This window comes from Typopeltis vanoorti, chromosome 21 (assembly GCF_054136105.1).
Source record: "Typopeltis vanoorti isolate ZY-2024b chromosome 21, IOZ_Tvanoo_1.0, whole genome shotgun sequence".
Taxonomy (NCBI): domain Eukaryota; kingdom Metazoa; phylum Arthropoda; class Arachnida; order Uropygi; family Thelyphonidae; genus Typopeltis; species Typopeltis vanoorti.
This window is the reverse complement of record NC_143569.1, coordinates 18,191,719-18,214,911: the sequence shown is the minus strand read 5'-3', so window position 1 is coordinate 18,214,911 and position 23,193 is coordinate 18,191,719. Positions and strand designations below refer to the sequence as shown.

General features: G+C 34.3%; 1 protein-coding gene and 1 long non-coding RNA gene across 7 annotated transcripts in view; one reads left to right on the top strand and one right to left on the bottom strand.

The window, feature by feature from the left end:
- The window catches only part of LOC150094656 (uncharacterized), a 36,872-nt gene extending 30,638 nt beyond the window's left edge, over positions 1–6,234 (bottom strand). For 3 of the 4 annotated variants that reach the window (XR_016550168.1, XR_016550172.1, XR_016550170.1), the window contains exon 1: positions 6,005–6,234. This is a non-coding gene — a long non-coding RNA (uncharacterized LOC150094656). Of the gene's footprint in view, positions 1–5,436; positions 5,667–6,004 lie in introns of those variants that run through there. The other variant, XR_016550169.1, reaches the window with a different exon arrangement.
- A 248-nt stretch (positions 6,235–6,482) lies between these two features.
- Positions 6,483–23,193, top strand: part of oys (lysophospholipid acyltransferase 6) — a 325,432-nt gene continuing 308,721 nt past the window's right edge. For 2 of the 3 annotated variants that reach the window (XM_090411054.1, XM_090411053.1), the window contains exon 1: positions 6,483–7,087. The gene's annotated coding sequence lies outside the window, so the exon portion shown is untranslated. The remainder of the gene's footprint in view (positions 7,088–23,193) is intronic. The other variant, XM_090411055.1, reaches the window with a different exon arrangement.

The following is a 23,193-nucleotide window of genomic DNA, read 5'->3' as shown; positions in this document are numbered from 1 at the left end:
GACGCAATATGATAGTAAATATATACAATACCGAAAAAATTAATCCGAACAAGCCGAATTTTCCTCATGTTTTGGTGTTGGTTTGGTTTTTGTTTCAGTTCACAATACTTTTTGTTTTAGTTTACTATTTTGGTTGAGTGCTGCATGTTTTAACCGTCTCTACGATCTTTGTTAATAGTGTTGTGCGTTTTTAACAGTGTAAACAAGTTAACATTCGTCGTGTTTTCATTTTGTGTCTATAAAATGGATACATCTCCAAGAATGCGTTCAAAAATATGTGCTGTTTCTCAGCACACATTCACGACTCAAAGACAAATTGTCAGTAAGTGTGGTGTTGGTTTGGGCGCTGCTAATGTGATTTTAAAGAGGGATAGGGAGACAGGTTCTCCTGACAGAAAAGGAAAATATGGGCGAAAAAGAAACTATTACTCAAGATCTTTTATTACCAGGGAAAGCAAAATGAATCTAAAATTGTCTGCCATAGACTTAAATAGAGACTTGGCCGCTAGTGAGATTAATGTTTCTGAATGACAGTCCCTCGAAGATTATCGGAAGCAGGGAGAACTGCCCACAGACCAAAAAATAAACAACTATTGATGAAGGCTATGCAGGAAAAAGAGGCTCCAGTGGACAAAAGTGGACAAAGATTGGATTATTGTGAAGTGGAAGAATCCCATATTCTCAGATGAGAACCATTTCTTTGTCCAAAGAGAGCGAGTACCCTATATTCGCAAATTACTGGTTGAAAAGACTTCTCCCATCCACTTTCAAAAAGCTCCTAAACTCTGGAGTTATTTTACACATGACGGTCCAGGATCACTTATGCCTGTTGATGGTATGATGATAAGTGACCAATACATAAAAATATTGGAGAAAAGAGTGGTCCCACAGATATAGAAAGACAAAGAACTCATCTTCCAACAGAATTTCTCTCCATGCCGCAGTTTCAAAAAAAAGTGAAAGAGCTTCTCAAAAATCCCAACATCCAATTTCGTCAATGGCTAGGTAACTCTCCTGACATAAACCCAATAAAAAAATTGTGGGCACAGTGAAGAAGAGACTTGGAAAACTAAATTTTGATTAAAGAATAACTTAATACAATCCATTATAAAATCATGGTTTCGAGATGAGAAATAAGAAACATATGTTCTATGTTGCTAGATCCATGCCTAAGCGAATTAATTAACTTAGGAACACGGGAGCACATGTAAATTATCAGGTAAAGTTAGAGTTTAATTTTTGTATTTATTTTCTTGCGAAATTAAAATTTTTCTTTAAAATGTGAATGTTCGGATTAATTTGTTCGCTACTGTATATATTAAATTTTCACATGATTTTCCTAGGATTAGCATGAGTCAAAAATGATTTTCCTTAAAAAATGAATGACTACGGAAATTAAAGGAATTGCGCCTAAAAAAATAGACATCGTGGATAGTGGAAAACGAGAGGTCGAGAACAGTTGAACAAAAAATGTTAAAGCTCGGGAAGAAATGGTAAGCAAGAAAATATTAGAACATTGTGCGAGACTGGCACTAATTTCCAAGGCCAATGCCAAGGAGTTCTTTCCTTACTCTTCCCTATAAGCCATAAGGAAACGATCGGGTGATCATTTCTTTATGGCTTATAGTAAAGATGCTTAATGGTCACCTTATTATGATATTTCATTAGAGTGGAGCACGCTTTATTTCTAGGGGAATGGGGTGGGTCGAAGGATTTGGAGTGAATGAAAGGTACGTATTTAAAATAATAAAATACTCTGGATGTCAATGAGGAACATGCACATAATATAATTATTCTGGATTTTCAAACGCATTTGAGAGGCTGCCACGTTACAAAATAATATTTAAGTTTAAATGTATATATTTTCATATCAGGCTACTGGACTGGATGGTAATTGGTTGCTAACATATATCAAAATGCATTGTAGAAACGTGAGTTTCTACAAAGCTCAACACTTCGGGAAGCATTACTCCTCTATTTTATGTTTGTAATACTCCTAATATTATGGCATTTCAGGAGGATGTGAATAAATTGGAGGGTGGACAAATAAATGAAAATATCAGTTTAATGCATAATTAAGTGTAAGTAAGTTAAGCATATTAGGAAACAATAAACAATATTCAATATTGTTTCCTGGTATGCTAAGGAGTGAAATGCTTCTTTAGTTCAGGAATATACTGTGATCTTTCTTTTTTAAAGATGATGACAATCATTTAAATGCTCCAATCTCTTGGGTATCTTTTTTTTTTTTCTTTCAAACAAACTTTAGGATGTTGAATAGCAATATGTTACCAGCCTTGTCCATGTCATTTAATATTTCAGGACCTATCATGTTATGTCCTGGCAATTTCTCAATTTTGATTTTATGAATAGCGATATCCATTTCCACCTGCTTGATTACATCTTCTCGATGTCACTCTGGGTGTTCTACAAATATGTTATTTTGTCTGTTCCTACATGCTGTAATAATCCTAAAAGGCATTCTTCCCATTTTTTACTTATTTTCTTACCTAATCAGAATTTTTCGATCTTTTCTCTTGTTAATTTTAGACCACTTTACCTTCTCTTCTTTTCTTATATTCTTCAAGATTTTTTTTTTTTTTAAATTACTGCTCTCCATGCAGCCTGTGTAGCTCAGTGGATATGGCGTTTAATACCACGGCGCTTGGCCGCACGAAGGAAGACTTGGTTTCGAGTCTAGTCGGCGACTAGAGGAAATTTTTCTAAGCCTTTTTTTCGACCGGTTCCCGAGTTAGTCGATCTCTGGCACGGGCTAGCTGGTTTTTCCTCCCGGAAACTCGGGTTTTTCGTCCCGTAAACGCAAGAAAATCGACCGTAGAACCCACATTATTTTTCAGACATTAAATATATTGTGTTAGGGTTAGGAACCACGAGATGGCGGCACATTTGAGCCGTCTCTCTTCACTGTGTACCGCTTAATTAGTGATAGCCTTGGGCCATCTATCTCTGATTGGTACCAGTGGAGACTGAACTGCCCACTCAGTCTCCAAAAGTTAGATAGGGCTAAATGGCCTCGCCTACTCCCCGTATACGGGAATAAAAAGGCGTTAGCCGATTTTTTTTTTTACTGCTCTCCATAAATTTTTTAAACGCTTGTGATAATTATTCGTTTACTGTTAAGATTGTTTCTCACTTTTGTTCTTTATTGCTTGAAAGATTTATAGTCAGCCTTTTCTTTTCTTTAAGTATTTTGCTCACAATAATGTGTTTGTTTTTACTTCTCTTTTCGTTTTTCCGTCCACCGCGGTGTCTTGTTCCTTCTTCAACCTTCCTATGACTTTCCAGAAAATTCTTCTGTTGCTTAGAGGATAACGGTCTTCAAGTTCTTCTACTGTCTTCTAAGCTATTTGTGTATTATGTCTCCAAGGTTTTTGTGTTTTGTAGTATCCTTTCCTAGAAATATGCCGGCCTGGTTGGCTGAGTGGACAGCATACCCGTTCTCCAATCAACAGCTTGTTGGTTCGAATCCCACCTTGGATATTGATATTTGTTAAAGCCTGCTCTAGACGAGCATGATAACTCTGAGTTTATAAGGCTTGTCCTGATTGATTAAATAAAAATAAATAAATAATATTCTTGAAATATTACAAATAAGAAATACTGGAATATTCCCTTGGCTGTTTATTTCGAATTTATAAACTTAAAGTCTTTCTGCATGATATTTTCCCTTTGTTGGCTTCCTGTTATTCCTTTCCTTGATTACCATAGTAAGGAGATAGTATTTTCCTAAATTCTGGTCCTCTACTAACCCTAGCAACTTTCATGTACTTCGTTCTCATATAATCGATTAAGCACTTTTCATCTTTCCCAAGGTCTTCCCTTTTGTGCCTACGTTAGAATGCAGTAGCTTAACAACCTTTATCCATTATACATGTATCTCAGGAGTTTCTTCCAATTCTGCCAATTGCATTTCCTTAAATATCTAATCTTTTCCCAAATTTTGTGTTAAAAAGCGATTAAAAAGCTGGCATGGAGTAAAATCTCCCTTTATTAAATTTAAGCACAACCATAATAGAAACAATAATAATAATACCACTAATAATGTCAGTAAAGCAGCCGCTTCTACTTTGTAGTAAGTCCTTTTTTCATGCGACTCCCATTCACGAAAGATTGTAAACCTATAGTACATTAGTACTGTGGGTGAGCAAAAGATTTTTTTTTTCTAATTTTGTTAATTTTATATATTTTTTACCAATTCAAGAAAACTTGTTCTCGAGACCAAACATGAACTTTTTCAATCTACTTCAAACATGAACTTTTTCAAACTAAGTAAGTGGGTAAGTGATTTCACACCCGTCGATGCAGTTCATTTCCCACCTAATTAAAAAAAAAATTACAAAAGCAATCTAACCAATTATTAAATAAAGGTTTTATCCTTCTACTTTGACAAATATACATTGATAAGGATAAAAATTGAAAAGTACACTATCGTGCGCGTAAAATCGCATCATATAAAAAGGCTACCCCAAACAGATGGGATAAGGCACAAGAGGAAGACGAAGAAGAAGAAGAAGAATTATATATATTTATTCCATAAAACAGATTTGTCCATCAGACTGATTCTGAAATTCATTTTTACTCCTTATTTAATACTCTTTGTGTTTGTCATATTAGGGCCCTATAAAGTGCAGAGCTCGCGACCTGAGCCTTTTTTTGCCTGACTTGTTCCCTAGTATTAGAATTATGACTGAGTACTAGTTTGGGATTTAAAAAATGCATATAGGCGGAAGAGGGGGGATATGATTAAGACATTCAAATTACTGAAGAGTTTCTATAGGATTATGGTGATGGGAGGGGCCATCCATGGAAACTGGGCAAGAGTTAGCAAAGGTGTTACAACTTGGTTTTTTATTTGGAGAGTGGTGAATGAGTGGAATAAGCTGCCAGAGTCTGTTGTGGGTGCCATGACTGTGAATGAGTTCAAGGCGAAGTATGATAGATACTGTGTGAATGTTGAATAGTTGTTCTTGACATGATGTTAGGGCCTCCCTCGATGAGTCTAATAATAATAATAATAATAATAATAATAATAATAATAATAATAATAATAATAATAATAATAATAATAATAATCCAATGTTAAATTATTCGACTGATACATGAAAATCATACATACACAATGAGAAAAATATATATGTCTCATGGTATGTTCATGAGAAATCCGTTCTTATCTCTAAAGCTATTTTAGCTTACGAATGACACATTATCAATGATTCATAGACCTTGATGAATAAAAAAAGTCAAACAGCTTCTTTTATCTCCAAGGGGAAGGGGCAGTTATTGTGTAATGGACAAGTATACGTAATCCCAAAATTCTATTTTCATTATTGCTGCGAGGTACATAAAGTAAAAGATTGCTACTTTATCAAGGATTTTTTTTTTTTTTTCGTGATTCATCAAAGTTGGTACACTTACGTTGTCGTTTTTCTAATGGTTTCTTGATTGGAAGAACGGAAATAAGTTAAAAAAGCTTGGAAATTTTCTACCGCTTAGGCTTATTTGTTGACTCATATGGTTATTAGTTGAAATTCTGTATTTGTTGTTCTTTTTTTTTTTAATGTGATTCCCACCCAAAAGATTGTATATTAGTTCCGTGAGTGGGCCAAGATTTTTTTTATTTATTTTATTTATTTCATTGTTTTTTAAGGGTTTTTTTTTTTTTTTTTTTGCATAACCTGAAACCAGAAAGACCGAACGTGGGACTTTTTTTTTTTAAATTACTTCAGCTCTCCAATAAGAAGGGAAGTAATATCACACAGGCGGATGAAATTCATCTTCCAGTTAAGGCCATTCACAAATATGCCGGGATTCGAATTCTCCACCTGTTGGTTGAAGAGCGAGTATTTATTCAAACTATTTTTTTTTTTTTTAATATAAAACATGAAACGCTATAGATAATAAAATATATCAGATTATTTTGAGCATTTTACATAACTATAAATTGTTGTTGTTGTTGTTATTATTATTGAATATTAAATCTTACCGTAAATTACAACCCAAATGCCATGCATCTTTTTGGTGAGACCTAAACAACCAGCCACCTATTCTTCAATAGCAAAAACGACCGTATGAAACTGAGTTTCAAGCTTGCAATAAACAGAACAGTTGAAGAAGTGGTTGACAATATATTATTAACCACTACTGCATTCAACAGTTTCTGTTACTTTAAATAGTGAATTTTGAACGTATGTTTATGCTATGTCTGAGCAACATTTATTTATCTCCCCCCCCCAAAAAAAAGGTATAAACATTATTTTATTCAAAGTAGCAACGTGTGAACAATAAAAAAAATTCCGATATAAACAAAAAAAAAAAAATTAAATAAAAACAGTTATTTTTCGAATTATGGTAGGGAAGTTGTTTACAAACAAAAAAAACTGTAAATTACAGTGAGAATTGAACACAACTCGATCAAAGCAAGGCGAGTGGAGAAGAGAAGAATGAATACGTTTATTATTATTCGGAGTTGATTTAAGATTTAATATTAAATCAACTCCGAATGAGTGATGGCTACAACTGTCCTTTTCCTCCTCTCGCAGTTTTTACAGGAAAGGTGGAAATTTTACAAGAAATGAACTATTTTATAATGAATTAATACTTTACAGGATCGACAAATAATTCTTATGGTCACTTTCCTTACATTCGTTTTTGGTCTTGTTTAGAAAATATTCTGCTCATTTCCTGAATTATGCAGTGCAATGTTATCAGTAACCTTCGCACATTTGCGGATATTACTGCTGATAATGATCACTTATAATTTTGCTGCACATCAATTCACCTGAAATGAGCTGTCTCGCTCTCTTGTGGTAGTCTTCTAGAATTCTCTTCAACCTAATTGTAGGAAGTAGCGAATGGCAACATGTTTCTTTCTTTTTATTTATAAGTAGGTCAGGTGAGCTAACCGAACAGCATGAAGTGCGTGAAGGAAAGAAAAGAACTTTATATTTACCAAAATGGACTGCAATGTACTTATATTTCACAATCGTGATTGCGGAAGTAACCGATACATCGTTTGCTGATTTACGGACTTGTAACCGTGAATTAATAAAGCTTCTATTTTACCGATGTAAGTATTTTTATTGAAGATTTTCACAAATATTTATTTCTAGAACAATTTATATCGATAAATTTTAGAATTTTTAAGTTTTTCAAATAATTGCATTTCGCCAATAATGATCGAGGAGAGCTTACTAGAGATCTACTACAGCTTAGCGGAAAGTTGATTCCGCATATGTCCACTGCATAACTGTTAGTCTAAAAATGATGAATATATGATTAAATAGTGCGTGAAGACGGTTTGTCTAAAAATGATGTCTTTATTAGAGCATAATATTGATCTAATAAAGTCTTTTTAAAGATTGTCTATATACTTTAATTCAGTATCAGACATCCATAATTTCTTTTTTTTCACAAATCAGTTTGTAAAAAAAAAAAAAATATATATATATATATATATATATATATATATATATATATATATATATATATATATATATATATATATATATATATATATATATATATATATATAATAACAGATAGGATGGAAGTTATGTATATATATTATATTAATTTATTATTTTGTAAATAATGTAATTCATTTCGTTTTAATTAATGGAATATAAATTACTTAGAATTCATATCAGAGCAATGATGTGAATTCCCCATATGTTTATTCTCAGTTACATACTCTATTGTCTTTAACTTGTCTATTTTCTTGAATGTATTACATCTGTTTTATATTCCTTCTGTCTGATTTCTAATTGTCATCCTGCCTTCTCAAAATATTCCCTATTCATGCAGTCTACGTCAAATTCTCCTGATCTTCTTTTCTAGAATTGAATTGATGCGTTGAACAATCTAAAATGCGAATATAATTTCCAGGTTGAAATAATGACATACTAATCCTTATTATTTGAGGTTTGTCTTCATATTTTTGGACATGCTTTCTATAAAGGGTAAAGTTTATGTCCTTATCTCCTCAATAATATATTTCTTGAAAAGAAAAAAAAAAATCTTTTTTTCTTTCTATCTGTAACTGTTTGAGTCAAGGCTTCTAGCAGATTTTCAGTTCTGTCTGCAGTCTGAGTATGAAATGATTTCAACTTTATTTTTAAATGGTCCAAAGCTTATTTTATTATTTTTTATGGTATTCCCATAAAAAATAATACAATTATTTTTTTATGGGAATACCACGAAATGTTGAAAACATATCCATATGTATTAATACTACGGGATGGTACAGGATTAAATAAGACGCAAGTATGAATTTGTGTCTCTGGCGATTACCTCATTCAGTCTTCGTCGAAACAGGGGATATTATATACAAATCACCAGTTTGTAGCCCAGAACAGAGAGAGCTCTCGTTTAACCTTGGGTCTCCTATACAGAGCTGGCGTGATTTAAGTTTTATCTTTTCGTGTGTGGGACTGTCATTAAGAAAAAAATCACTTTGATTCGGAGACACTTACTAGAAGTCCTGAGAGCTAATGATGCAGAGCTGGGGAGAATTATTAGAAGTGGTGTAGGATATGTCGTCAAGCTTCGAATATTTTAGTTATGTGGACAAAAAGAGCTGGAGTAATAGTCTCATTACATGGATAACTTCTAAGGATGTAACTAAATGTGGTAGTTATTTCGAATTTCGGCCGAAGCAACTAAGGCTTTGAGACAAATGTACTGCGTCTATGAATTGTGCGTGTTCTCTTTCTGGTTTATCTGTTTTTCTAACTAAATGATCTTGTGGATAACAACCGAGTTGTAACTAGACGCAAAAATTTGCATTTAGAAATTCAGAACTATAAGTCTGATTATTGTATTGATGAGGCTGTACTGGAGAGGATTTGAGATGACGCACTAAAAATGTGACAATACTGTAACAGAGGAAATGAAAAATTTTGCATTGCATTGGAATTACGGAGAGAAAAACCGTCCATCAGGGGTGTATATATATTGTTTATTATCTCCGTATGTTCTCCAGCCGGTTTGCCTGCTGTAGGAATAAAAACAAGAGTTTTTGGAAGAGAAACCATGCCACATCTGTATGAGATCGGCCAACCCATCATTGAAAGTCCTAAAAAGGTTCCTAGCATCCTAGATGGGATTTAGAAACAGATCTTTTATCGAATGGAAAATGTCGGATTGTTCTAACGACTGCTCTACAGATTTGCGCTTACATTGACAACGGAAGATGAGAGATGAGGAAATTGTTATTCCTCATCTCTTATCTTCCTAAGTTTGTTACCAATGGGTTGACAAACAAACTGGAGTTAGAGAGTGTAAGTGCAAAACTTAGTAAACAGAACAGATTATATGACAGAGATGATATGATGGTTAGGGTGTAATCCGTAAAACTTAGTAAATAGAAGGGATGATGTGACAGACACATGTGCATTTTGAGATAAGGTTATAGTAAACCCAGAATAAGAGGCCAAAATTAGGCTTCCTGAAAGTTGCATAAAGATATGGTAACAAAGGAAATGAGAGGTAGAATTTTTTGTTTGTTGGTTTGTTTTGCAAGCAAAATATAGACGAGAGGAAGTGACCAGTGTAGAGCGTGAATACGTTTAAGGCAGGCACAATTATTGTGCTTGTGCTCTCTTAGATTAAGTTTTCTTGTGAGAATTACCTCTAATGAGCTGTCTTTGATTCCAAGATTTGTGCTACTGCTACTATTTACTAGTACTACTGCTAATAATAATGATAATCATAACAGCGTGCGTGCTAATCGACCTTGTATTTTATTTTATTTTGTACTTCAAATCCTCTCGGTATTCATTGTGTAATTCTTGAATGGCAATGATTTGAAACTTAAAAATAATGTTTTTATCAGGTAACAGTGGTAATATTTACTTTACTTACTTAATATTCCTTATTATTAAAACACACGTACACGCACGCACACATACACTTGAAAAACAACAAATAATAATCTATGATGAAGGGATGATGTAATCTCTTACTCTGGTAGCTTAACTTACTGCCAGTTCGTTAACGCATGCTTGTGTCAGCCAGAATTGGCTTTCCTGTTTAAAATTCCAACTAGGCAGCGGATGATAAGGGGGGGGGGATGAGGAAACATATCCGCCTTTTATGTTTAGTGCACACTAGAGGATAAAGAAACGAACAGTTTAGAAGCACATGTAATGCTACTATATACATATATAGTTTTGTTGCTTGTATATATTAAAACCTATAATATAATATAATATATACATAAGGCAAGTAATACAGAGATCAGCGAATTAGGAATGCATTAATTCTTTTAACGATAGTGCTAGATAATTATCTTATATTACCAATGTACCAATGGTACATTGGTACTTTTACCAATGTTCATATAAAAATAATTGTCATTTATTCTTATAAAAAAAAAAGATACTTTCTGCGAAGAGTCCTAATAAGTATTAACTTATTAGACCACCGATCAGGAGTGTTGGACAAAATGTTCACAACCAAAATTCAACAAATCCTACTTCCGGAAGATATAAGATTTGTTGATGAAACATACTTTGATGCGCATGCCCTTCGCTTTAAGTGTGCCGTTAAATGATTGAACGAAAATCTGAAAGCATAATCACGCTTTTCAAGATACTGTAGGTAACATAGTATAATTATAATTAACACCCAAAAATACCGTACTAAATTGGCATATACTGAATACTGGTATGCAAATCTATTAAATGCGTAGTTTCTAGGCTTACTTATCTCGCAACCCCATCAAGTTCTAGGTAGTAGATATTCTTCATCTACCACCGCCAGGCTTATTGGAGATCTGAAGTGGCAAATGCCATATTTGATCTCCAGAGCAGGGATTCTGGTTTTTGTTCCCTCTCCCCTCCTCCTTTCTCTTATTCGTGCAGTGTGAGTAATACCCTTCAAGACCATGACACACATACTTAGAAACTTAGAAATTCCTCCATTTCGAAGGTACAACAGTTTAAATGGTGGTGCCACAGGTCATCCACCATTTAGTGCACGGGCCAACATTTCAGTAACGAGTCAGGAGGCTTCCCAATCGGTTTGGTTTTCCCTTTCAGTCGTTTCCGACCGTAGGTGATTTTGTAGGCATTGCCCATAAGTATTCCTGGTGAGAGTTTCACAGGGTAGTTCACCATTGCTTTCTCCCTACCCCAATTTTATCCGGGCTCGGGACCGGCATCTGGCTGGGACGTATTCATAACTGTAATCTATGTGTGTGTGTGTGTGTGTGTTCACGGGGCCGGTTTTCCTGTTCTGGGGGACGAAAACCCCGAGTTTCCGGGTGAAAAAACCCTATCCCCGTATGAGATCGGCTAACTCACCTTTAGTCGAAAGAGACCGATAAAGGTTCCTCACGTCACTGACGGGAATCGAACCCAGATCTTTCCGACCAAAGGCCTTCACCTGCAATTCAGATAGCCATATAGTGAGGTCATCAGTGTACTATCTAGTGATTGGCTTGTTGTATCCTTGAATGAGGGTACACGTAAAGCGGTGTACTACAATATGTTTTCATGCTCTTGCATGCCATCACTTACACCGCATGTAAAAGGGGGGCGGGGGGGAGATAGAAGCCGAAACTCCTGCTCTGTTCGTCAAACATGGCATCAGTTACTTCATGTCTAGTTTGCAAGGTTACTAGTCAATGAAGATCATCCACCACCTAATATATCTAGTTCATTTGGTTTGCGCGAAATACTGGCTGAATCCCTTTGAATTGTGCATTGAACATGCTATTGTATTAAAATATTGAAGTCTTACTTTCTGAGCATTCGCCATATACCTATAATCATTTCTATAACATATTTTTTAACAAATCATCGGCAGCGATTTTCTGTTTCACTTTATGTGCGTAAAACTTAACTGATACTAAGTATATATGTAGGCAATCATAGCTCAATCGTAATCTCTTTTCTCACTCACCGTTGTGAGTGAGATGGTCTCGAAGTAATACTGGAATCCCAGAATCCATCTCAGTGACCTTAAAAACTATGTAACAAATCGGTGACCATCAAAATTTCTCTTAATAGAGTTAATTGGTAATCGCAGGGCCATCGATCAGGAGTGTTGGACAAAATGTTTACAACCAAAATTCAACAAATCCTACTTCCGGAAGACATAAGATTTGTTGATGAAACATACTTTGATGCGCATGCCCTTCGCTTTAAGTCTGCCGTTATATGATTGAACGAAAATCTGAAAGCATAATCACGCTTTTCAAGATATGACCTCGCCATAGACGCAAATTGAAACTTTGAAACAAGCAGTGGATCAACAGTTCTCTGTCTAGCGGTACCTTGGTATTAACTGTAAGTGTCACCTGTTTGTCTATCCTGAATTTTTATCATTATTATTAAGTGTTTACTGTTATTGTTATTGTGATACTTCGCACTTGTGGTTTATTGTTCTCTCGCTCGTTCAATTTTGAGAGTCTAATTATCTGCTTTTTGTCTCTTTTGAGTTCTGAGTTCTCTGTTTGCTATTTATTTTATTATATTATGTAATTCTGTAATTCGTCTTTGTAGTTTCTTTATTATTATTATTATTATTATTATTATTGTTGTTGTTGTTGTTGTTGTTGTTGTTGTTTTGCCTTTTTTTTGTTTGCGTTTAGTATTTATTTGTAATTCTGCTGTTTTACTGTTTATTTTAAGCACTTCTTTGTTTTTACAGAGCATTTCTTTTGGTAGATAATTTTAATTTCTCATTTGTCATTTTAATAGAAATTTTAGTCATTTTAATAGAAATTTTGTAGTGTTTTTAATGGTGAAGAATTTATTTATTTGTTTATTTTATTTATTTTTATGTATTGCTTTTGTTTTTTTATTTATCTCTTATTATATTTTCTATTTATATAAGTATAAAGAGCTAATAAGCTTCATTTCGGCAATGAAAACATTACCTAAGAATAGCGATCTGAACTTCCCCCACCTTTGCAACGAGTTGCCCCGGTATTGTACTACGTACTAGGATCACTTGCATTGGCTAACGCTAGTGTCGCCGATACTTTATAGTTTACTATATTCGGCAAGAAACTCTCTGATTCCGATCTTTGAGTTTCTTATTCGGTTTTAAAACTATGTGGGATTTAATATCCCCTTAATTTAAGTAATGTTTTCTATTTATAATTATTTTAATTAATTAATTAATTATTATTTTGTGTACGTGTGTGTGTGGGGGGGGTGTAAAATTGAAAACGGCAATTTTATAAGTGCGATACCCGATAAGAATGTAAAAATGCTCCTATATAATTGCCATTGCTATTTTCATAGCAGTGTAAAATTTGTCTTCTTTTTTAATGATGAAGAATTTATTATTTATTTATTATAAAATTGGAAACGGAGATTGTCTTTTCTGATATAATATTCATCGATTTAAGGAAATTATCTTGCATTACCGGTTACAAGAATAAGGGTGATAATCGAATAAGAATCGATAGGAATATTTCCATCATATAACATCAGAAAATAGAAACAGGATGTTTTGTTACACTTATTAAATAAATAAAAATAAAAAAAAATCCTCCCACATCTTTTATTCCTCAATGGGAGTAGGCGGAGCTCTTTTAACCCTAACTTTTCTTGGAAATCAGGTGACCGGTTTCCAATCTTAGCCGTCACTGCAAATTGAACTCAATGATATCCATAATTTTAGAGGAATAAGGCTGAGATAATACGGTCAGGTTTTTTTTTTTTTTAATTCCCTGAGAAGCGAGTTAAAATCCCATGTTTTCTGGAGCCGGGGGGGGGGGGATTCTGCTTGCCTGTGTTAGAGTTTTGGAAACCGGCTGAAAAATAGACCTAGAAAAAGTACCTATAGTCAGAAACCAGAATCGAATCAATAAAGATGTTTCATCTGGCGATCCACTAATATGGTACAAGAAAGGAACACTCCTAATAGTGTATATATGTAAAAAAATACTATATTTTTGACTGTATGATGTACTGACACCTCACTATTGAGGTGTCAAAACACCTAAATCATCATTCTCTTTTCCCGAAAACAGGCAAACCTGCAATTATAATAGAAAAACATTTTCAGTTTATTTGTTTGTTTTGTTTCTGGATTTACGGCTAAAACAACTAAGGCTACGAAGTCAATAAATTATGTCTGTAAATTATGTGTATACTTATGATCGGTTTGCCCGTTTTGCGTGATGAAAACCCCCCCAAGTTTCTCATTTTCAATAGGAAAGACAGAATCCTTTTTTGAATATACAGAAACGTTGCATGTTTTGTGAATTCGGTAATCATGCCTTGAGGGAAATAATATCTTATTTTCCTCTTGAGGGAAATAAGATATTATTAACAGAGGGGAATCACTCTCCCACTATATCAATGATTGATTTGCTATTCTTTCATCCGATTCTTCTACTACCATGCACTACATGTAAGTGGTGGTCTTGTACGAAATTATTTTTAATTTTTTTTTTTTATTACAAACTAAGGTAAAAACGAATCCTACAGCGATTGAAACACGGAATTTACACAGTTGAGAAGAAAGGATCAAAGAAAAATTTCAAATAAAACATGTTCCTTTCAAACAGCTGGTTGTTGAATTCTTAATAACATGGTTTAAAGTAGAGAATGGTTAACAATGTACAGAAATGGAAATAGTGGAACAAAATATCGAAAAGAATGACGCTATTAAAAATAAACTGTTAAAATAAGAAACGAGATGGAATTTTTTTTAGGAAAGTAGACTGTTTATGACAGAAAAATTCGAATGATTCTACTTCAAATCTGTTTTAAACCTTAAACATCCTTCCATCCATCCTCAAACACCACTTATACACTTTCACGATTCTACTTTTTTATTAAAAATAAAAAATTAATTTGAATTCCCATTTCCTTAAATAGTGTCCTTTTATTTATTCGTATGGAGTTTTCCTCCCTTTTTTCTCCCCCCCCGTCCCTATTGGGGAGAGTTGAGCCCCTTCATGGGGGTTAGGTATTTTTATGGCTGTAAATCCGTGTGTGTGTGTGTTCACGGAGCCGGTTTGCAAGATGAAAAACGCCAGATAAACTAGCGGGAAAAACCCTACGGCTAACTTGGCTACGGCTGAGAAAGATCCTCAAATTCCTCACGTCTTCGATGGGAATCGAGCCTGGGACACTCCTTCCCCAATCATATGATTGCGAAGCGCACAGCCACTAGGCTATCAGCGCGGACAATAGTGTCCTCATTTATTACCTCTCCATTTGTCTAGAGCAGTGGTTCTTAACCGGTGTTCCGCGGAAGGTGAATAGGTGTTCCGCGAGTTGTTCTGGAATTTGCCATTTTTAAATTAATTTGTCAGCACAAATTAATTTAATGATGGTTTAATTGATGTTAAATTAATAATTAATTATCAATTATTGATTAATAATAACAAAATCAGCTAAATTACAATTAATTATTAATTTATACATTACAAAATAACGAAGGTGTTCCGTGAAAATTTCAGGATTTGTGAAGTGTTCCGTAGTCGAAAAAAGTTTGAGAAACACTGGTCTGGAGCATTGGTTTCCAAACTTTTTTTCACGACCCAAACTTTGAAACTCCATTAGCCTTACTATCAGAATGGTCCTTTTTTAAAAAAAAATTTTAAATAACTTTTTTCCTGAATAAAGGTTAACTCTAAAAGACAACTAATAGAATAGGTATAAATCGAATAAATGTGTCTTGCCTTATGAAAGACGTGTTCATTCCATATGCCATTTAGAAGAATGTAAGTAAACAGGTATTGAATAATACAAGTTTAATGACTTACTTTAACAATGGACTATTGAGGCCGAAACGGTATTTTAATGGGAACAACCCGGTTACGGCGACACAGGTTGAATTTTATTTCACAAACAGAGTCATACGAGAAAATAAGACAGGGCAAAAACAAAATCATATGAACTTAAAACCGGAAGTGAAAAGTTTAATAAATATTATAAAATCACGCAAGTACAAGAGGGAGGAATAGACTAGCATTGTGGCATATATTAAAAGAGTCACATGTACCGAATTATGTGTGTTGTCATGTTTGTGTATATATATATATATATATATATATATATGGGCGTCCGCAGAAAATTTTCCAGGGGGAGGGGTAAAAAGCTTGGAGCCAAATAATTACATTAATAAATTTTTATTTAATTATTTACTTTTTTTTTTCACAAGTAGATCCCAGGGGGGACAAATTTCCCGTTTGCCTTCCCTCTGCGGACGCCCATGTATATATATTATTTGGTTAGTTGTTTATATTATGCCAAAGTAAGGCTGACGGAGAGTATTGTGCCCGTTAACTGGGTGTGTTCTCTGGCTGGTTTGGATATATGATTTTTTTTTTTTTCCATATCGATCCCACGTACAAGAGGCCGAAGAACCTATAAGCACATCAATGCTGTGTGGGATGCTGATGAAGACTGAGATAGAAGTTTACTGACTATTTTTATTTTATTTATTTATTTTGAAGAATTGCAGGTCGTAGTTGTTTTGGTGGTGAAAAAAGGGGAAAAAAATTTAATCATACATAACATTCAAACAAGCAAGTTAGCCACAAGAGACTGGTAACTTAACTCACTTTAATAATATACGTAACTGTTTCCAGAGTGTTAGGTCTGTCCTGTGTTTGTTATGGGAGAAATCAATTCTACAGCTACAGTCCAAGATCAACAACTAAGTTAACATTGACCAAAAAAAAATGAACGGCAGACGAAAAATATCGAATAATTAACATCCAACACCTTGACCAAACCAATACGTAACACGAGATTCGTTACACAGTGTACAGCCTGGGTGTCAAGCTCGCGGCCCGTGACGAATATTTTTGCGGCCCAGCCAAACGTTTGCCAATGACAGTGATTACTACATATAGGTATAACATTAATCGTCACTATGGACAACATAAATCAAAATATGATAATTACGAGGGATTAATAAGACAAGAAAAGTTGAAAGAGCTCAAGTCGGGACTGAAAAAAACAACAGTTCATGTTTACTAAAGTATCACCAGAAAGTAAAGCGGCGGTGCATGCAAGCTACGTCTTGTCGGAGTTGATAGCTAAACACTCGAAACCTTTTTACTGAAGGTGATTTCATTAAGGAATGTCTAATTAAAGCTGCAGAAATTATTTGTCCTGAAAATATGAAGGCTTTTCAAACAATCTCTTTGTCTCGAAATACAGTTGCGGAAAGAATTACTGATTTGGCCGACAATTTAAGTGATCAGATCAAAGCAAAATCATCTAGTTTCGAAGCTTTTTCCATTGCCTGTGACGAGAGTACGGACATTGGGGCGTAACTCAATTATCGGTGTTTCTTCGTGCTTGCGACACGGATTTCAACATTTTTGAGGAATTATTGGAACTTGTACCAATGCATAACACTAGTACAGGACAAGATATATTTAACTGTGGTTTTGAACTTCTGCAAAAATACAATCTACCTCTGTCAAAATTAACTTCTGTAGCTACAGATGGAGCTCCTTCTATGACCGGAAAAAACAATGGTTTCGTGGCATTACTGAAAAAAAAAAAAAAAAGTGAAATTTATGACGGATCCAAGATTCATCATACGCATTGCATTATACATCAAGAAGTCTTATGTATGAAAGTAATAAACATGGAAAATGTTGACATCTATCAAAAAAATCATTAATTTCATAAAATCTCGAGGCTTAAATCAGCGACAGTTCTCTGCTTTCTTAAGTGAATTACACAGCGAATATTCCGGTTTGTCCTACTATACCGAGGTACGTTGGCTATCCTGCTGCAAGATTCTTAAACAATTCTGGGACTTGAAAGAAGAAATATGTCAGTTCTTAATAACTAAAAATCAGGACACAAGGCTGTTTTTTGACACAGTGTGGTTGCAAGATTTATCCTTCATGGTTGATATAACAAAACACTTATATGATTTAAATTTAAAACTGCAAGGAAAAGATCATATCATTACGAACATGTGTGACCAAGTTAAGGCATTCAAATGTAAACTAGTTCTTTGGGAAAAGCAGTTGAAAAATGAAGATTTAACGCACTTTCCGACATGAACAAATCAAGTTTAAGCGAAACTGCATCGTATCAAAAATACGCAGAAAACATTGTGAACCTTAGAACTGAATTTGAAACAAGGTTTGCAGATTTTAAATTTTTGGAAGACAAGTTTTTTTTGTTTTCTTCGATTTTTTCAATAAATATTGAATCAGTACCTAATCAAATGCGAATGGAGGTAATGGATCCAGTGCGATTCAGATTTGAAGGCGAAATTCAGTGAAGTTGGCGTGCCTGGATTTTAGAAATATTTACCTGCCAGGTTTAAAAATACTCGAAAATTCGAATATGAACTTATATCCATGTTTGGAAGTACTTATCGGTGTGAGCAGTCATTTACAATTATGAAGGGAAATAAGTCTCCTGTCAGATCCAGAATTACTAACATTCACCTTGGATCAGTTTTGAAAGTAATCACTGCGAACAAGATTTCCCCCGAAGTAGGAAAGATAGTAGCAGAGAAGAGATGCCAAGTGTCAGGGAGAAAACATTAATTTTATCGTTGTTCTTGTTCTTTTTTTTATACTGTACTTTTCAAAATAAGCCTGCGTTTTTATGAAAATCGAAGTTTTTGTTTTTTTCGACCAACATAAACTTAAACCTCGTTTATTTGGCCCGTGTTAGCCTTTGAGTTTGACGTGCTCGGTGTACGGATTTGCTTGTATAAATTCACTCACAGCATATCTCTCCCCACCTCTCTCAACGCCTTTTTTTATTTATGTTTTTTAGTTTATTATTTTTAAATGCATATTTTTGCATAAACGTATTATTGCAAGCGATATCAAGAATACAATCCGTATTATGAACTTGTATAACACCTGAACAGAGCATCACCCATACGCAGTATGTCGAATAAGTTCCACGATGTTGGCATTGGTTCATTACTTGTTTATGACTATAACTGCATTATTTCCTTGTATGTACTATTTCCGCAGAATTCAGCTCTCGAAGTCTAGTACTATTACGATATTTTGCGTGTGATACATAGGTGTCAGTAGCGATCTGGTTTGCATTAATCATATGGCTATTTGTGACTATGGCAGATGCTGCGTCGATGTTCACATAAAGACTACGTAAACTGCTTGAATATTGCATTATGAAACAAATGTTTGATCCTAGAATCAAAAGCAGATATTTGTCAGCTATTCAGTGCATGCATAATCCCCTACGGCCTATATTATCAAGCTGCTTCTCAAGTGATGGAAATGGAAAACATTTGTCCTATTAAATAAAATGAATTCTTTTCTATGGTAGAAGTTTTCTACATAACAGGACTTATTACATGCATTGACTACATTCGAAGTGTTTCTGAATATCCTTTGCAGACACGCAGAAATATCTCGAATCTCCACGTGTGTGAGGTAAATACTAATCAGATAACCAATGATATAGTGAAGCCATATGCGTTGTACGAATGTGATAATAAAAATACAAGAAAATATGGACTTTTTAATCATTCGTTATGTTTACTTAATGGACTCACTAATTTGGATTACAAAATGAAGAGGGAATAATATCCACCCCACTCGCGAATAATTGCCGATGCTGCTTTCGTTTTCATAGACTAATAGGAAGTGGAAAATAATGGACGACGATTCAGTTAAACAGTATCCATGGAAGCACAGAAAAATATATAAGCCATTGCCTGTACCTATTCTGTTGTCATGATAAAAGCAATATGACATAACAGATTTTCAACCCTGTTTTAAACAGAATCAACATTTTTTTTTTTTTTTTTTTTTTGAGAAGACTTCCTGGGTTGTTTGATTGCAGTCATTGCTAGAACAGCTAAGGTTATGACGCGAGTATATTATATTATATTTTTATACCGTTTATAACAAACAGTATAAAAAGAATTTTAAAGGAATCATGAATGAGTAGATATTTTTATAAAGAAAAATTCTTTCATCTCAAAAAAAGCATGTTTCATATGTTCGTATTCCTCGAAAAGAAAGCAAAAATTTAGATTAGAAGTAAAGGGGAGAAAATAGGAAGTGTAAAGATGCATAATTATACTTAGAGACTTATAATTTCTTCAAGTATTTTTTCTCCATCTTTAAGAATTAATTTAAAGTGGTTTCCCTTCCTGAACTAAAAATTAAAATATTATCTTGAAGTGCTAAAATGATTCAAGCTTCAAACGTTCCATAAGCAATGTTTTAAAGGACAACGAGTTCCTTGCTATTCTGCAATTGAGATAGCATGGTGGACTCCAACACTGCCAGAACAAAATAGAACTGTTTTATTCGTCTCAGGTAAGGATTTCATTTCATCCCTCCTCCTTACCTTTGATGATATTCAGATCTCCTCTGGGCACTATCACATTTTTCTTTTTTTAATGACTTACACTTCTAGACTTTGATCACACAAACACATCACATCAAATCTATAGTCTCTTTAGCCTCCAAAAAACTTGATGTTCTCTTCCATTCAAGACACTCTTTTCATACGACACCTGACACTATATCAATTTCGAACCCATGAAACGTTAGAGGGATGTTTTTATATTTGGGATGATGCATTAATCTTCCTTATTAATGCTAGATGCTGTCTAGGGAGAGCAATTCTTTTATCTTTCTATCCTCAAGAGAGAGATGGTAATTTCATCTCTCGTGGATAGTAAATTGGCGAACTCTTCCATTTCTCACAGACTCGTTCCAAACGCTTTTTCGTAGATGCTCTTTTCTACATTATGCCTTTTCTGTAGGTATCTTGATATATCTCCACCGAACTGTCATCTTACAATTAGGTACCGATAAGCCTTCATGCGTATGGATTGACCAGCAGCTGCTTTTGTTTTCACATGTTTAGAGGAAATTTGATATATGGCCAGGGCTGCGCCAACCCGAGAGTGAAAGGGGTGCACCGCACCCGGGCGGCAACATTGATAAGGCGGCATTTTATGTAGCTAATATCTAATTTGGATAGTATTAGGGGCGGCCGATAAAAGTTTGCACCCAGGCGGCAAATACCCTTGGCGTGCTCCTGTATATGGTGTATACTTAAACGCTCAAGGGCATAGTTCTAGAACTGAACCACCTCGTCATCTTCTTTCATTCTGTATGGTTCTCTGAACAGCCTTCCTGAAGAACTATGGCTTTCAATTGTTCAAAAAAAAAAAAAAAATATATATATATATATATGTGGCGATTAGTTTTTACTCGGTTGTTATACATTTCAAAAAATAGATTTAATGACTCCAAGACCGAGATAACATATAAAGATTTTAATGATAAATACTACTAGTTTCGGCATATAGCAGCCTTCTTCAGGTATTTATAAAGGAAAGGAATACTAATAAACATTGAATTATTTAAATAAACAAACTGGAAATTACAGGTACAAATTGCCTCACATAATCGATACATAAAAACGTTGTATTTTTCAAGTTGTTCCAACTGGCGTGCCATTGTTTGTTGCAATTGTGCGTGCAAGTTCACGTGAACGCCAATATTGAATAACTGCAGCATGGCTATCTGGGATGTTATAACTTAAATTATTATTTAAGTGGACCGGGTTCAGTAGGATTTCCCGTGATTCTACGATTTTTCTTTCAAACTCATCTTCACAGCGAAAAATATTTTCTGATCTATTCCAGCATACAGAGTGGCTTTGTTGGTCATCATTAGGATTATTTGAAAAAAGAACATGACTGGATAACGCAGTTGCATGAGATCTTTTGTATGAGATGTCTCTCTTATGCTCTTCTATGCGTTGTTCAATAGATTTGTTAGTTTGACCAAAGTATGGGATATTGCAATCACACCACAATTTATATACTCCAGGGTACTTAAGGTTGTGATGAGTAGGTTTTGGATGGCTGATTAGAGAGCGGATTTTTGGAAGTGTGGTGAAGAAGGTCCTGATATTATATTTTTTAAGGACTTTAGCTATTTTCTTAGAGACTGTGCTAATGTATGGAATAGAGATGCTACCTTTAAAATTAATAGTCTCTGTTGTGCACTGCTTAGGAGGGTTCAGAAGAAGTTTCTTAATTGTTTTTTCAGAGTATCCATTTTGTTTAAAAATAAGAGTGAGGTGATTCATTTCTTTTTGTAGTTCATCTTGTTCATTTAAGAGAGAACGTGCTCTGTGTCCTAAGGTAGATATAATTCCAAGTTTTTGTCGTGGAAAATGATGAGAAAGATTATGCAGATATCTATTGGTATGCGTAGGTTTTCTGTACATAGAGATTTTTAATCTTTCAGAGTATCGTGTAAGCATAACATCCAAAAAAGGTAAAGAGTTATTATTTTCTATATCAGCAGTAAATTTTATATTAGGATGTTGGATGTTTAGATGACGAAGAAAATCTGTGAGAGCTGTGTGCCCGTGATTCCAAATAATGAATATATCATCAACATATCTTTTCCAAACTTTTGGTTTAAATGAGAAGGAAGATATGGCTTTCTTTTCAAAGTCTTCAAGGAAGATGTTAGCTAGCACAGGGGACAAAGGGTTGCCCATTGCCAGGCCTTGTTTTTGTTGGTAAATGGAGTCCTTATATCTGAAGTAACCAGAATGAATGCAATGCTTTAATAAAGTGAACATTTTTTTGGATAATTTATCCTGTAGTAATGTAAGTACCTCGTCCGTAGGAACGTTAGTAAATAAAGATATAATGTCCAAACTAGCTAGAATATCATTATCATCGATGGGAATATCTTTAATATGAGAAACAAAATCTGTGGTGTTTTTGATGAAAGATGAAGATTTATTGGAGAAACACTTGAGGTACTTTGCTAAATATTTTGAAAGTTTATATGTAGGTGAATCAATTCCTTCCACAATTGGGCGAAGAGGGATGTTTTCTTTATGAATTTTTGGAACTCCATAGATGCGTGGGATAAGAGGATGTAGAGAGCGTAATGAGAGGCGAATATTAGGCGAATTTGTTGATGATATATTCATTATTTGGAATCACGGGCACACAGCTCTCACAGATTTTCTTCGTCATCTAAACATCCAACATCCTAATATAAAATTTACTGCTGATATAGAAAATAATAACTCTTTACCTTTTTTGGATGTTATGCTTACACGATACTCTGAAAGATTAAAAATCTCTATGTACAGAAAACCTACGCATACCAATAGATATCTGCATAATCTTTCTCATCATTTTCCACGACAAAAACTTGGAATTATATCTACCTTAGGACACAGAGCA